The sequence below is a fragment of the Lynx rufus genome, unplaced genomic scaffold, assembly GCF_022079265.1.
Source record: "Lynx rufus isolate CCGP_SWC_20201006 ecotype Redwood Valley unplaced genomic scaffold, mLynRuf1.p SCAF_2, whole genome shotgun sequence".
NCBI lineage: Eukaryota > Metazoa > Chordata > Mammalia > Carnivora > Felidae > Lynx > Lynx rufus.
In genome coordinates, this window is record NW_025814834.1 from 14,242,291 (window position 1) to 14,258,266 (window position 15,976).

Below are 15,976 nucleotides of genomic sequence, written 5' to 3' on the forward strand. Positions count from 1 at the left end.
CAGGTAAATCATGTTGAAAGAGGCTAGCTTGAAAAAGACTTTTGAAGAGGAATAGGGATTAGTCAGGAAACATGGAAACATGTATTCCATGAAGAAGGCTTAACATTACCAAAAGGAAAGAGAAGGAAAAGAGGGTAGTGTGCTTATGCAATACATGCTATCTGGCATTTTTGGAAATGCAAGAAGAGGGAATTAGAAAGGCGAGAAGGCAGGGACCAACTCCTGGACCGTCTTGAATGTAATATGAGACAAGTTTCACTTCAGATTCAAGACAATGGAGAAACCATCAAAGGGTTTCAGCCCATGACACAGTCAATTTTGCGTTTGTAGATAGAGTACTCTGGTAGCCCCGTGAAAGAAAGTTTCAAGGAGGGTTAAAGAGAAGAGGGGGTACCAAATAGGAGCCTACTGTAGTAACGCGAAGAAAGCTAATGATAGTGTGAACTAGCATAGGGGAAGGGAGATAGAGATAGAGAGAAACATCACAGAAGTCAGCCAGATAGGTGTGATGTCTGACTGAACGGGAGGAGGACTGAAAGAAAGCTACCATGGATGACGCTTTGCTTTCTAGTATGGGCTTGACTGGATGGTCCTGCTAACCAACGAGAGCAAATGTGCATGAGAAACATATTTAGAGAAGATGCTGCTCTTATGTGGTAGACAATTAAGGGTGCTGTGCCTGGGGATATCCAGGTGGAGAAGTCAGATTGTTCTAGGAATCAGAAGCTTCTGGCCTGGGAGTTCTAGGTGGCCATGATAAGCATATAAGTCTCAGTTTCCATCATGTACCAGGTCATTCAGATGGGATTTGTGGAGTGAAAAGAGCAGTGATCCAAAAGCAAAGCATGAAGGAGCTTTTCCAGAAGGAAGGGCACCAGGGTGGAGGGATACAATGAAAGCCAAAGGCTGAAAGAGCTTGGTAAAGATAGTACGGACCATGGTGTCCTGTTGGGTATAAGAGACAGACCCCAGATGAAAGGACTCAGACAGCTTTTGTAGTAAAATAGGATGTCGCTGGTGACCTCACTGGGAGTTATATCAAGCTTCAGGAAATGAGCTTCATGTCAGAGTAAATTAGCATGAAGAAGGGAAATGCTGGGTTCTGACTTCTGTGTGGAGTAAAGATGTTGGACAGTTCCTAGTGGTTTTACAATGTAAAGGAAAGTTTTATTGTTTTTGGTTAGTATCAGGGAGATTTGCATGCTTCTTTTGGCTGCAGGAAGGGAACCAATAAAGAAAGAACCTTGACTTGAAATTTCTCAATAAAATAAGAGGCAGGAAGTCTTCTATGATTTGCAAATGGAAATGAGCAGTGACTTTTGGAATCATTTTTGAGGGGAACGGAATAGAGGATGACCAAGAACCAGTAAAGGGCTTGATGGAACTCTCTCTGGGATCAGAGTCCTGTTCTGATACCTTAAGAATGGGATTGGAACTTGATACTGCACTTTATGGATTTCAGCGTCTGATCGCCTCAATCTTCAAATATAGTCTGCTCATGGATCCCTATCGCTGGGCTCTAATCCACTTCGTGGCACACTTTTGTGCATTGTGTAACCTCCTCTATGTCTTATCGACAATTTTCTATAGCTAACACTGTTATCTACTGTCATTTTCCCCAGATACTTTGTTCTACCTGCCAAACTTGAATCTTCTCTTCACCTTGCATCTGAGCTCACTCCAACCACAACTTGACAGTCCATGATTAAGTCCCAATCTTCACTTCTCCTGGTCTGCTCTAACCTAATCCACCATACCAAGTTGGTGTGCAGGCAAAAAAAAAAAAAAAAAAAAAAATCTAAGCAATGGGTAAAGAAAGGTGACTTTCTACTTTCTTCCTCGCTCCTCTCTTAAAAGAGATAATGCTAATCTGATTGGCCAGATTTCAAGACATTGACTGGATTATGTTTACTGGTGAATGGGGTCTCTGGCAACTGCTCAGCTAGTACTTGCTGAGCTTCTGTCATGAGCCAAGTGCTGTTTTAGGTTCTGGAGACACAGCCGTGGATAAGACAGTAGCCCTGACATTCTAATGAGACGAGGCAGGCAGTGACCACATATTTTGTGAATGAGTGCTACCAAGAATATGAAATAGGTCCATATGTGAAGAGGACCAGAAATGATGCTTCCGCTATAATGAGTGGGGAAGCGCTCTCAGGGGAGATGACATCTGAGTTATGACCTGAAGCTGCGGAGGAAGTGACTTTGTCAGGGAAGATCATTATTAACAAATGCAAGGTCCGGAGAGAGAGAAGGAGTTGGTGGAGTATTTTACAGACGGAAAGAAGGCTAGTAGTGAAAAAGCAGGAGGGTGGAAGAAGATGTACCACAAAATTGCATACCCTCTGTTTCCTTTATTCTTGCAGGTAGCTGGGTCAGTTGAGCAGAGCCTGAGTCCTTGAACAGACCTCGCCACCTTGTCCTCTGACTCTCTCCTCTTCCCCATTCAGATGCCTCCAGCTGGGGTGCGGAGGGGTGGCTTCTGAGTTTTTCCAGAGTGCTTCATTATGGAGAAATGGAGCCCTGGGACAATTTGTAACAAAATGATAGCTAGTTTATCGTTTGTCTTATTCCCTTGAGAACCCTGTGGAAAAAGCCATGCTTAAGGAGCAAAGGGAATTCAGCTCTTCTTAGATTCTTCTAATACTATCCAACACCCACGACCAATGGCTGCCATGTGAAGTTGGCAAATGATTGATAAAATGTTTGTATCGAAAGGAACAGCATACTCTTAGAACGAAGGGCGTAAAAGGGTAACAGGAAAAGAGCATAATCTAATTCCGACCTCAAGTATTTTGAACAAATTTCCTAAGCTTGCATCACAAGCTGATATGCAGGAATCCAATTCTTAAGAGCTTGTTTCACATGTTTACAGATATTAAAATGTCCAGAATGCTCCTTTTTAAAATGTGTAGTGGCAAGCTATTGATGAGACGTGATGGAACAATCCCCATTGATAACTCCGGATTTCCCTGGGGAAGGAGAGGAGTTGGGAGGCATATTAAATCAGCAATCAGCCATCAGTTTGCTTTTAAGAGACAGGAGCCAAACGTCTCCTGTTCAGGGAATGGGCAAATATCAGAAAACATGTCAGGAATTCCAAATTGGATGACCTTGGGAAGTTGCAAGGCATTACAGGAAATAACAGGAAATGAAGAATATAAAAGTAACTTAGCAGATGCTCTTGAGAGCTTCAGTGGTGGGACCACAGCATTGTTCTTTGGCATTAACCAGATAGGACAAAAATAGCATGAACTTCCAGCAAAGTCTCTGGGTGGGTGGCAGAACTCGGGGATGAAATGAGGCGAGAAGAGGCTTCTGTGACCCCTGTCTACCAAATCACTTTGGAGGCAGAAAGTCAGAAAACCCTGTAGATTAGAAATAGAATATGAATTACTTCAGGGAGAGGATTGAAGAGATTGCTGGCTCTCAGAAGATTCCCAAGCCACATGAAAATGGATAGGCTTTTTAAAGTTCAATGATTTAAAAAAACAAAAAACAAAAAACAAAAATGAATCAGCCTCATCAAATGAGTAAAAATCCGCTGCTTAGAGAAAACAAAGGGCATGCTTAAGGAAGATTTCAGATGTTCTGTTCTTGGGTCTTCTTCCTGTTTTCTTTTTAGTGCTGTGTTTTGCACGGGAATCTGATCTCACAATGGGACTTTGATTATATTTCGTGCTAATACATATATCCCCTTAGCCTGCTGATAAGGGAGTGGAGAGTCTCGGGAGAGGGCAGCAAAACGAGGAGGGAGGAAAATTAGGGCAGGCATTTCTACAAGACTGAGTGAATACTACAGGAATTTGGTCACCTAAAAATCAAGAAAATATAAAACAGAGAGTCTAATGATTAAAATCAGTGAATGACATTAGTTTTCCTTTTTATTCCAACCTCCCATCTTCCACCACAATTTAACCCAAGGTCCCTTTATTTGTTCATTCACAGATAATGTAGCATATGGCCTATTCTGGACATGGAACTTCGACGATTGCTTGTCCAAAGTCCCCAGAACAAGCATCCAAGGCCTGGGTTGCGAAGACAAGTCACTTTTAATGCTTACCGGGGCTATACTCGAAGGTCCCTGTGGCAGACAGATTCTAAGAATGACCCCCCCCCCAAACCATTGTCCTGTGTTATCCATTTCCCTTTGGGGGGGGCGGGGTGGTAGGGGCCTGTGATTTTGATGAGTCATTCCATGACCCTTACATTTATGGCCAAGGAAGACTGTCCAGTGGGTCAAATCCGATCACATCAGCCCTTCGAAAACATCAGAGCTTTCCCCAGCCGCTCACAGAAAAAAAAAAGCTAGGTGAGGTGATGAATGTGTTAGTTAACTTGACAGAGGGATTTTTTCACAACGAATGCCTAAATCAAAACACCATGATATATTCTTAAATACCTTACTATCTTAAACGTCAATTCTAAAGCCAAAATTTTTGACACATGGATGGAACTGAAGGGTATTGTGCTACGTGAAAGAAGTCAGTTACAGATGTCACTTATACGCGGAATCTTAAAAAAAATGAAAACAAATGAACACATAGCAACAACACCAAAAGAGAGACACAGACTCACGAATACAGAGAGCAAAACAGTGGTTGCCAAAGGGGAAGGGGTGGCAGCATGGGCGAAATGGGTGAAGGGAATACAGAGGTACACACTCCAGTGATCAAGTAAATAAACCAAAGGCACGAAAAGTACAGCATAGGGAATACAGTCAATATCGTAATATACTTGTCCTGGTGAGCATTTTGTAACGTATGTAGGGAACGGTTGAATCGCTGTGTTGTACACCTGAGCCTAATTTAATATCGTATGCTGACTATGCTTCAAAACAAATCCTCATTACATCTGCAAATTTCCTTTTCCCGTGTAAGGTAGTCACAGTTTCCAAGGATTAGGATAAGGACATCTTTGGAGGCCATCCTTCAGCCTCCCACAAGAGATTTCCCGCACTTCGCTCTATTTTTAAATTTAAACTTTTTTGCCACTTGGGTACCCCTTCGGCTAATAACACATTAGACACCAAGGTATAATGGCAAATAAGGGACAAATCCTTGCCCTTCTTTATTTATTGAACACCCGCAGGAGGTCTAGGAGGGCATCTGGGTGCACGTGTTTTCCAAAACTCCCAAGTTATTTTGATGCGCGCTGAAACGTGAGGCCCACGGCAGCCCTTGTACCCAGCACTGTCTAAACCTACTGAATGAGAGTTTTTATGGGTGGGTAGGGACAAACGCCTTTCCTTTGTTGTGCAATACTGATGTGTTCAAACCTTGGGTTTGCCTACTGGAAACAATGGTCCCTAAACTAGTGCCCAGAGGGGATAGGACCTACAAAGTTGAAAGCTCAGAGAACAGTAAGCAGGGGTTTGTGGGAAGCCAGTGAGAGGTAGCATAAAGAAAAAAAAAAATTCCCTCCTTTCCACTAGGAAGTGGAGACACAAGGCTAGAGACATAGGTCTCCACTGGTGAACGTGGGCATCTCAAGGTCACATGGAATCTGTCCCCAGAAGGTGAAAGAAAGACGTGTCGAGTGAGGCTATCCAGGCAGACTGTTTACACTTTGTCATGGCTGTAAAGATCTAAGAAGGGATTTTTAGAAACTGTTTTGACAGAAAATAACATAGGCATGGAAGGTCCATAGGCATGGAATAACATGGAAGGTCGATTTACCATTAGGAGGAAAATCACCTCTGAGAAGCGCCTTAGGGCGAGAGTCAGGTGGGAGGGGAGAAGGCAGGATTCATTCTGATGGGTGATCTGGGAGGACACCCACACTGTGGTCCCTGAGCAAAAGCAAAAGCCTCTCAAGGCCACGAGTGCGAAGTGACTTGGTACCAGAAGCAAGAGAAAACCAAAGCTCAGAGCTCTGTCCTAGACAGTAGAACTGCCTGCACTTTGACTCAACTGCCCCAGGCCAGGCAGGAAAATCCGGGAGTCTGGTGAATGTCATCTCACTGCCTACATGATGACTTCCATGTTGTTTATTGTCAAGACAATTTCGCAACAACATTAAAACAGTTTTTAAAGAAAATACGCACCAGTAACACCACCTACCTAATCCAACAGCTTAATGAAGTCTTTGGGAATGACTCTTGAGGACCAACATTCCTGCTTAGTACACATCAAATCCTTATTCTGGTTCCGAAATTAGTCTTTTTTTTTTTTTTTTTATCTCACTTTCCACATCTAAAGTTAAGTTGCAAAAGCAGAAATGAATATTAGATCATGAATAAAAATGCCAAATAAAAGTCAATTTAAATAACAAGAAGAAACACAGTTAACATGTAAAAATCTTTAATGTTTTCTTTTGTCTTTATAAAGCACTACATATCTCGGACAGGGCGAAAATTGAAATTGGGTAGGTGAGAAAAAGAAAATAAAAAGAACTCCTAATATCACCTGGAAGGAACAACATTAATATTTTGTGTCTGTGCATATACTTACACTTACCTTTTCTCCTAATGAGACCATACTGCACGTATCATTTGTTAATCTGTGTGTGTGTGTGTGTGTGTGTGTGTGTACACGTGTACATCACTCTACAGAGGTGGAAAATCTAAGACATTCTACGTTCTTCTCCTGCCACATTATCTGAATGCCTATTTCATAAAATATTATATGGATATCGCACTTCTCCAGTTCTCCATAAGCAGACGATGCATTTCAGAGTGTCACAGCTGGGGGTCTTAGTCAACTAACACTCCTTGGAGTCAGGGAATTGTGAAGTTCATTCTCAAGGCCACCACCAATGTATTAACATTTATTTAACCAGCAACATGATACATAAACGAAGGTGGTTGAATTATTTGCTGTTACAAAAATGCCGCGCAAGGATCTCTATAGTTAAATTTACTTCCTTTTCACATCTCAGAATGGCTTTTAGATTCAATTCTTAGACGTATGAAAGCAGGGGCAAGGGTTATGGACATTGGATAGGTATTAAAAATTTGCCCTGCAGAGAGGCGGAGCCAACTTATATTTCTGCCAACAGTCTGGAAGAGGGTCCGTTTCTTGTAGCCTCACCAGTATGGTAGGGTCATTTAAAAATCATTGCCTGGGCACCTGGTTGGCTCAGCCGGGTCAGCATCGGACTCCCGATTCTGGCTCAGGTCGTGATCTCATGGTTCGTGAGATCAAGCCCCGCGTTGGGCTCTGTGCTGACAGCTCAGAGCCTGCTTAGGAGTCTCTGTCTCCCGCTCTCTCTGCCCTTCCCCTGCTCTTACTCTCTGTCTCAAAAAAAAAGTAAATATTAAAAAAATAGAAATCGGGGCGCCTGGGTGGCGCAGTCGGTTAAGCGTCCGACTTCAGCCAGGTCACGATCTCGCGGTCCGGGGGTTCGAGCCCCGCGTCGGGCTCTGGGCTGATGGCTCAGAGCCTGGAGCCTGTTTCCGATTCTGTGTCTCCCTCTCTCTCTGCCCCTCCCCCGTTCATGCTCTGTCTCTCTCTGTCCCAAAAATAAATAAACGGTGAAAAAAAAATTAAAAAAAAAATAGAAATCATTGCCAATTTGAGAAATGAACAATGCTATCTCATTTTAAATCACATCCCTTTGATTCATCATCTTCTTCTTAGTTTTTTGTCCATTTACATTTTTTCTTTATGAATTACCTATTCATAATTTCCTAGGCCCATTTTTGCGGCAGAGGTGTTAAGCTTTGATTTATTGATTTACATTTATTGGATATACAAGATTTATTTGTTGTACAATAACAGTATAGAGATTATAATATATTCTTGCTCTACTATATAGATAATAGATAATAGTATAATAAGTAAGCGTGTAGAATATCTTGGTCTGCCTCAGAAATTGCAAATATTTTTCTTAGTTTATCATTTATCTTCTAATTTTGTTTAGGGTAGGTTGGTTTTTGTGTTGCTGTGTTTATTGTGTTTTGAAGTTTCAATATTTTAATATAATCAACTCTATCCATAGTCCTTTCCCTTCTAGATTTCTTCCTGTTTTTTTTTGTTTGTTTGTTTTTTGGTTTTTTTTAGAAAGACCCTCTCTCCTGCAGACTGTTTAAATATTGACTTATATATTCTTCTCAACTGGTTACGGTTCCTAATGCAGCTGGACTCTACTTTCGTGGAGAATATAAAGAAATGATCAAATGTTTATTCCCATATACCTAGACAGTGGGCACAACACCCTTCATCAAACAAATCATCGTGTTCTCTTGTTTAAAGTGCTACCTTTTCCAGGCGATAATGATAGGTCACCCTGACAGATAACAGTTAATTGTTAACTATGTTCCAGGGCTTTTCATGAATCAACCCTTTCCTCCCCACCTCAGGCCTTGCTGCTGTTATTATCTTTATTTTACTGAGAAAGAGATAGGCACAGAAGCGTTTTGTGACTGAAGCAAGGTCACACAGTAAGCCAGGACCCAGATCCAGTCGGGCTAGCTCCAGAGTGCTGACTCTTCACGTACTACCCCATACTACTTAATTTTTCACATAGCCTTCAGTTTGCCTCTAGTCTCTTTTTTTGCGTCTTCCTTAACTATGTCATATAGCTTTTACGACTCCGTAACATACCGTACTATGTGGTTGGGTGCGTCCCTGAGAGTCAGACCCTGTGATGAAAGTTCCTTAGAATGCAATCGGCAGGACCCACAGGCACAGTTGTGTGTGCTGGAACTAGAAGCTTCTCCTCCTGTAGTACTTCAGACATTTAAGTCGGAAGCATTAGGGTCATTCTGCTGAGCATCGCTTTCCGTGTACTTGCCAGGAGGCCTTTGAAATTCAGTTGTCGATGCTTCCACCCTCAGGTTCATGCTCTCCTGTATCTGCATGAAATTTCTTGACCTTCTGGGGATACAGATGCTTCCTTCCCTCGTTCTGCTACAGTTGCTCAGTGCTAATTGGGAAGCAAAGGCATTAGCTCAGAACAAGGACTTGAACTGGGCCACAGTCATGATGTTTTTAGATTGGTTTCAGATGCACGACATAATAATTTGATATTGTATATATGGCAAAATGATCACGACAATAGGTTTATCGCCACACATCCTTACAATTTTTTTTCCTTGTGATGAAACATTTTAAGACAAGTGTTATTAACTGTAGTCACCCCACTGTGCACACATTACGTCCCCGGGACTTATTTATTCTCCAACTGGAAGTTTGTACCTTTTGACCACCCTCACCCATTTTACCCACCACCCACCCTTTGCCTCTGGCGACCACCAATCTCATCTCTGTATCTGTGAGCTCTTTTTTTTTTTTTTTTTAATTTCACGTGTAAGTAAGACTTGTAGGGTATTTGTCTTTCTCTGTCTGACATATTTCACATAGCATAATGTCCTCAAGGTCCATTTATCTTATCACAAATGGCAGGATTTCCTTCCTCTTTAAGACTGAATAATATTCCACTGTGTGTGTATTATATATAATATACACTATATATATATAGTATAGTATATATATATGTGTGTATATATATTCGTATTCTTCAAAACATCCTACCATGTTACTAAAGCAGGATGTGATTCATTCCCAAGGAGGAGACCTCTCAATTAGACATACCAATAAAGCAAGCTTGGGCCAGATACAACAAAATTGCAAACAACCACACAAAGGATACAGTTTTGCATGGAATGTCTCCAAGGATCTTATGCCAAGATGTAGCTTTCAACTTGCATTTTACTTAAGTCTGTGGTAAAATTAGTTTTTACCTTTTGAATTCCTATTAGATTGCAATGCTGTGGGTGCTTGGAGGTGATCTGAAAAGTGTCAGAAATGTTGTCTGAGACCTTACATTTCTGATGTGCTTAGTCACCTCCTCAAAGTGGATGATTGAAGAAGCAAATTAATAATTAAAAGGAGAAAATTGGCAGAATTCGTGGCGAGAGCTTTCCAGGAATTGTCAACTTGGCTGAAAATAAACAAAAAACACCCCCTAGCACTTACCATGGTGCCTGGAACACTGTGGGCTCTCATGAAATTTTTCTTTAGTATGGAGAGAGAATATAGTTTGTCAATTCAAAAGAAGTCATATGGGCCATGTAAAGTTCACAGGTAAGGACCTAACGTTTCACGCCTGATGAATTTGGAAGAAAACTCAACTTTTAAAGAAACTAATTTGGGGGGTGCCTGGGTGGCGCAGTCGGTTAAGCGTCCGACTTCAGCCAGGTCACGATCTCGCGGTCCGGGAGTTCGAGCCCTGCGTCGGGCTCTGGGCTGACGGCTCAGAGCCTGGAGCCTGTTTCCGATTCTGTGTCTCCCTCTCTCTCTGCCCCTCCCCCGTTCATGCTCTGTCTCTCTCTGTCCCAAAAATAAATAAAAAACGTTGAGAAAAAAATTAAAAAAAAAAAAAGAAACTAATTTGGAAATCTGGGACTTTCTTGGTCTTTGTGCTATGTTTTAGGGAAGGAATTAAATAGAGAAACCCAAGGGCCCATCTGGAGCTTTAGGTAATTTGTCATTTACATAATTACTCTTTTCAAACCATGTCAAGTCTTGCAAGACCTTAAAGTCTCTTTGCCTGTGTGCCAGTTCGTTTCTTTCTACTTGATATGAAATTATGTTAGATGATTCAGATTGATTGTGTGAGGCCGTTCCCTCCATGTTCTACTCTTTGTTGACATTCCTCTCCCACCAAAACAGATGCACACCCAGGCACACATACCCAACATCCCAGTGTCTCTAGTAGGGACATTTTTATAAAAATAATATTTGATTGGATCCAACTGAATTTTCTTCTTTTTACAATTCAGTCTAGATATGGCCAAGATCAAATCCACTCTCATTTTCATTTATACTATATCACATTATTTACTAGATAAGGGACAGTTGTCCACTATTGTGGTCCTGAGCAAAAACTGGTGTCACCACCAGCATAAAGGGAGGGGATACCACAACATTCTCAAGTGAAGTTCCTTCACTATCATATTTTAAATTGAGTTTATACCCTGGCTTTAGAAGGTTTTCTCTCTCTCTTTTTAATTGATAATTATCAGAGAAAGGGAATGTCATCTATATGGACTGAATCCCAAAGGCTTTCATCACCCATGTTCAAGTGACCCGTCTTAGAAAATAGTCTTTCAAAGGAAGATCTGTGCTACTCAAACTTACTCTGGTTACGGTGATGCAAATTTATTTTTTTCTGTGAAGTTTGTGCATTTAGAACATTGTTTACCATCGACAGAGTCAAGAACCAGACTTATTTTCTCTTTATTCACTCTGTGAGATTGTGCAGGTTCTGAAGATTTCTGATGTTTTTACTCATTTTATTAGGAGTGTCTCCTACAAACCAATTGTTAAAAGCCTTGACTCTGGGTGTTCCTCACATGCTCATTCTGAATTTACTTCTAGAGAGTGGCTATCTTTCAAGCCAGTAAGAAAGCCAGTAATTCCTTAAGTTTAACCTCTAAAATATTCATAGCTGGGGCTCTTACAAAGGAGTTGTTTTGCCACCAACTCATTACCTTTAGTAGAATATTTTAATATTTTAAAATTAAGAGGCATAAAATCTCAAAAAAAAATGCCTGGCAAACCTTATTCACTAGAATATCCATATCACATATCTCTATGGAAATATACTTCATTGACCCCACCACTCAAGTGCTACCATCTTGGTCTGGTCACAAGATTTGGAGTTAGTGCTAGGATAAACCATTGCCTATTTGGAGGACTCCTTAAGTGTTGGGTAGTTCCAGAAACAACCATGTGAGGCTGTACTCAGCAGAGTTGGATATTATTTGGGATGTGGTTTCTAAATGGCTGGTGATTCCTAGAATGACTAAATGAACAGAAGTACAAGGCAATTTGGCTCCATTTATTAATGAGGTTTTTGGCTTTGGTTTTGGTTCTATTCATTAAGTTCATCATAATCCCCAAAGCTAGTATTTAAAAAGAACCCAAAAGAGGACCTTGATGGGAGAGGGCCAAGATGACACCCAATAAAGTACAAATATTTATGAGGTTGAATGACAAGACATCGTTTTTTGAAATTGATATTATCCAATTTTATTGATATTTAGAAACAAATGTATTCCTTCCTCTCTTCCTGCCACAGAAGAAAAAAAAAAGTTTAATTATTGCTTTGAAGTATCTCTCAAGATTATTACATGTTTTCCCTTCATTCATGCATAGAGCAGACGAGAAATAGAAAATTAGGTCTTTCAGAGAAATTTTTCATCACATGCAATGAAACAATTTTGTTTTAATTTTTCTCTTAAAGTACAAATGCATTTATTATTGTTTTAGTACTTTTATTATGCTCCAAGATCTTATTTGGTTTTGAATTTTCTGTCACCATTTACTGGCCAGAAGAGGGCTCAAAAGTGTTGGAATTTCAATAAGCAACTCCTGTTATTTTCTTTCTCCTGAACTGATTTGTATATATTAAGAATTGTTTATGTAAATTATTTCCTGGGATCTTAGATCTCACTTTTAGCTAAAGTTTTCCTTTCTTTTATACACTCCCAGGATAACAGTATTTACTTCTGTGCAACTCACATGTTATGGTTCAGTAACTTTTTTTCTAATTACAAGTCTCTCGTGTCTTTTATGTGGCGAGTCAATGACTCATTTGGAGTAATTTGATTAATACAACATTATTTTAAATAGTCAACAAAATTCCAATCATGTTTCATAGCTTCAACTCAACATAAAAAATTTAAATGCTTCCACTATTATGACAACCTTAACACATATTTCAAATATTTTAGTACATTTGTCTTTGTAGTCAATGCTTAGTTTTATTACTTCCCTTACTTTGTTTTGCTTGTCAATGTCCCCCCTCCTACTACTTGTAGGTCATTTATGAGAAATTTCTACATCAAATTTAGTATCCTGAGGTTCAAGTTTCCATTATTCAAAATGACTCATGTGAAAGAAAGTAGATCCCGAAATACCCAGTCCTGTTGCCTTGGGCAAGTCACTTAATCTTTTTGAAACTCAGAAAAACAAGACTGAAGATCTCTAGGGTTGGTTCAAAACTGTTAGCTATGTAATCCTCTCTCTGGAAATGCAGGTCCTTATGGAAAGCGTGGGGGGTGACATACTTTCCTTGGATACAATTCTCATATAAGATGCTCGGTAAATCTCTGGGGTCTAGTGCCAGGAGCTGGAACTAAGGTTGCCAGGTAAAATACAGGACCCAGGAATTGCATGGCATAGCCTTATACTAGAAAATTATCCCCTGATACCTGAAATTCAGATTTAACTGAGTGGATTTTGTTTTTATTTGCTACGTGCCCCAACTTCATCCAGGCCAAATTCTTCAGTCGCCAAGCAGGCTCGCACCGCTGCAGTAGAAGGAAGGTTCATCATTACTTCTATTTGCCAAACATTGTCCACAGTAGGTAAATTACAGTTGCCTCAAGCCCTGTCATCTCCAACAGCCTGAAGAGCCCAGAACAAGACCTTCTTACAGTTTTAAACATCCTTGAATGGGCACTGTTTTTTATAAAAGAACCTTCTCTGAACTGTACCCACTCAGCAACCTCACCTACTCTGCAGTCTTCGTGGCTAGGCATATTAGTCAACTTGGCCAGGCTGGTGTGCTTCTCCTGAAAATGAACAAGGAGGCAGGAGTGTCCTTTCCAATCTGGCCAATGATTACAGTTTTTAGTTGAGCCTAGCTTTTGAACAATGAGGTGTCTTTTTGCAGTCCAGATGCTTTCAAATGCCAACAGTTGCTTCATTTTCGGACGAGGATCTAGGTATAGACCCTCATCTCTCTCGTCTCACAAATGGGAGCTCTGTTTCTCCGTGTACAACAGGGAAGCCAACGGCATGTCATATAACAGAAACACTACTTCTAACCCTATAATCCCTTTAGCCTCCAGATCCTTGCTTTTCAAGCTGTGATGTGCACACTGAGCATCTGGGGATCCTGTGAAAATGTAAATTGTTGTTTAGTTCGGGGCGGTGTCCAGATGTGCCACTGCAGGTGGCCCGTGACCACGCAGAAGAGCAGAGCTAACTGGGAGCATTCACTGGGCAATTGCTCACCTGCGCAGGGATCGATGAGACACCCAGTTGTCCCGGTAAGCAAGAGATACGGTCATTCACTTAGGGGGATCCATGAAAATCTGCTTAATATCTTTGCCCCCCCATTCCAGCTGAAATCTCCTCATTCCAGCCGCTTACCAGCTTTAACACATGGCCTGAGGGCCAAGTTCAACTAAACCAGTCCTAGAGTAGATTAGATTTCACGATCCCTGACTTGTTAGTGCTACGTTATTTACTTTTAAAAAATCATTATTTAAAAGGTCAACCAGGAAAAAGTGAACAGTATTAATTTGAATGGCTTTACTTACTAGACTTTTATAGTTTTCCTATTGACATCCTAAGATACCCTCCCTATACGTTGCATAATCTACTCAATTTACTCAGAAGAATGGCAAGGTCATCGTATCAATCAGCCTGTATTTTGAACGCCTACTAATGCCGAAGCCACGGTGCCAGGTAAATGATGAAGCAAAAAACAGAAATAATCTGTTCTTTTCCTCCAACAAAGGTAGACATTAAATGCCCACAATGAGCCAAACGTGTTTTTTTTTAACAATTCCTTTTATTTTTTAACATTTATTTGTTTTTGAGAGAGAGACAGACCATGAGTGGGGGAGGGGCAGAGAGAGAGAGGGAGACACAGAGTCTGAAGCAGGCTCCAGGCTCCGAACTGTCAGCACAGAGCCTGACACGGGGCTCAGACTCCCAAACCGTGAGATCATGACCTGAGCCAAAGTTGGACACTCAACCAACTGAGCCACCCAGGCGCCCCGAGCCAAACATGTTTTTGACACTTTATTTACTTTACCTCTTTGAATTTTTGCAAGAACCCTCTGGAGATTATGATTATAATCTCCATTCTGAAGTTGAAGAACTACATCAAACTCAAAAGCTTCTGCACAACCAAGGAAACCGTCAAAGAAATGAAAAGGTAATCTATGCAATGGGAGAAAATATTTGCAAACCACATATCTGATTTGGGGTTAATATACAAAATATACAAAGAACTCATACCATTCAATATAAAAAAAATTAAAAAATGAGCAAAGACTTAAACAGACATTTTTTCCAAAGAAGAAACATACATGGCTAACTGGTAGACGAAAAGAGTCTCATCATCAGGAAAATGCAAAGAAAAACCATAATGAGAAAGGCGCTGGCTGCCTTAGTCTGTGCGGTGTACAACTCTTGATCTTGGGGTTGCGAGTTGGAGCCGTATGTTGGGTGTGGAGATTGCTTAAAAGTCAAATCTTTAAAACAAAACAAAACAAAACCACGATGAGATGTCACCTCACATCAGTTAGGATGTCTTTTATCACAAAGATAAGTGACAGCAAATGCTGATGAAAATATGGAGAAAAGGGACTCTTTGTGCACTCTTGGTGGGAATATAAACTGGTACAGACACTATGGGAAACAATGTGGAGGTTCCTCAAGAAAGTAAAAATAGAATTACCATATGATCCAGCAATCCCACTCCTGGGTAAATTTCCTCCGTGACCAGGACTCTGGGAGTGCCACTGATGTAGACAGGGACATCAGGAGGGGGTAAGTTGTGATAAACACACAATTCATTTTATTTAGCACTTACCATGTGCCACTCTGCTCGCGGCTTTAGAACCACTGCCTTATTCAGTCGTCAACACTAGAGGTAGATACCGTTCTTATTATTAATAATGATAATATCGTCCCCATTTTACATACAGGAAAAATGGAGATAAAAGAGGGGAAGTAATCTGCTGACGGTGACTCAGATGGTCAACGATAGATCTGAGAGCTAACCCTGCATGTCTGATTCAAAGCCATGCTCGTGAGCCCTGTGCTGGCTGCGACCTCAGAGGAAGGGCTTGAGCAGAAGCGAGAGTGTGAAGCCATAACGTGCTTCTCTCTCTATATTCCGACTACGTTTTCCTGCATATTGTTCATTGCGTATCATGTACTCGCGTGTATCAGAATGAAGTTTTATTTCCCCTTCTAGATTATAAACTCTCTGAAAGCAGACTCTG